A 1760-nucleotide genomic window follows, 5' to 3' on the forward strand; every position below is an offset into this window, starting at 1 on the left:
CCCCACTCCCATCCCAAGTATACTCCACTCTGAAACCCTCATTCCGGACTCGTATGATAATCACAATGCCCTAAAATATATTCATTTTAAACTATTCTCTCCCTCATTGGCTTCAATGCAGTAAACATAATTTATCCAGTTTTTCTCAGTCTTAACCCCACCCCAATGTAATTACTTTTCAACTTTCCCCGCTCAATATTATATTTATTTCTCTGTCTACATTAATATGTTCCTAGAATGAATTCAGACTTAAAATACTCATGTTCAGTTTTTTAGGATGCCTGAAAAGCCAATTGCCCCAAATTCAGTGAAAAGCCTATACCACAAATACAGAATTTATTTTCCTTTGCCCTAATATAGCTATTTCCTAGTCTTAGATCTAATGCTAAAAATAAAGACCCAAACCGATTACCACTGAGTCAATTTCGACTCCTGACAAATTAAGTATGTCAGAGAAGAACTGTGCTCTTCAGGGTTTTCAATGCTTGATATTTCAGAAATAGATTACAAGGCCTTTCTCCTCATACACGTGTAGGTGGATTTGAAACTGAATATTTTTCAATTGGCAACTAAATCACCTTAAGTATTTTATATCACAAGGAATATTGAAAATGAAGGAGAATTTTTATTGTTATGATATTGGGAGGGTAAGTTAACATTCATTCAGAGAAAATTTGTGATCAGAGTCCTTTCCAATCATGGTGTGTTTTTTAAGTAAGATGCTATCTCTTTTAAGCTGCTTCATTTTAACCATAAAACATAGAGCTCCTATCTATTCCCCCATGCCTCCAGAAACTTTATGAATTTTGATGAATGTTGATAGTTGTAGAGAAGCTCCAGGCCTTTTGTTCATAGGGTTACTAGGAGTCATGCTCTACGCAAAGGCAACCAACAAGAACATCCTCAAGTTATTATCTCTGAACCTAATACCTAGGTGTACAGTTTTATGGGGAAAAATTTAACTGTGCCAAATAATTATAATCTGACAATGTTAGGAGTTTCTGAATTCTTCTCCCACTTTACCTTATGAAATTACACTACACTGATGGACTTTGAAACAGCAAATGGCCAAGGATTTTCTCTAACTTGAAACATAATCCTCATATGTCCACTGCCTACATTGCAACTGACCCCAAACTTCCTTTCTGTAATATGTATTAAGCTTATATTTTCCATGTGAGAAAGGAAATTTCATGTGAGAGTTTCCAAGTGGGAAAACACTTGGTAAAATCAAGTTCCCAGGAAAAGAGTAACATTTAGGCCTTGTCTTATTTGAGTGTTATAAGAGGGAAAAATACTAAAGCAAGAGACTATTCTGGCAAGAAAAATCTCTATTCTTAGTTCAAGTTTACATAGAGAACAGAAATAATCTGAAATATAAAAATGAGTAAATTTAAGTATACCTAATGCGAAACCTGTACTTGGATCAAGAGCCAGTAGTCAGAACAGAGCAGGGCAACACTGCATGGTTCAAAATTGGGAAGGGTGTACGCCAGGGTTGTGTCCTATCTCCATACCTTTTCAACATGTATGCAGAGCAGATTATCCGAGAAACTGGGCTCTATGAGGAGAATTGTGTCATCAGGATTGGTGGAAGCTCTATTAACAATCTCCGTTATGCAGATGACACAACCCTGCTTGCTGAAACTGAGGAGGACCTCATACACTTGCTGCGAAGGGTCAAGGACTGCAGCCTTCAGTATGGACTAAGGCTCAATGTCAAGAAGACAAAGATTCTCACCACTGGACCAATTGGCAGC

The sequence above is a fragment of the Elephantulus edwardii genome, unplaced genomic scaffold (genome assembly GCF_000299155.1).
Source record: "Elephantulus edwardii isolate Elephantulus edwardi_28Jun2011 unplaced genomic scaffold, EleEdw1.0 scaffold00012, whole genome shotgun sequence".
NCBI lineage: Eukaryota > Metazoa > Chordata > Mammalia > Macroscelidea > Macroscelididae > Elephantulus > Elephantulus edwardii.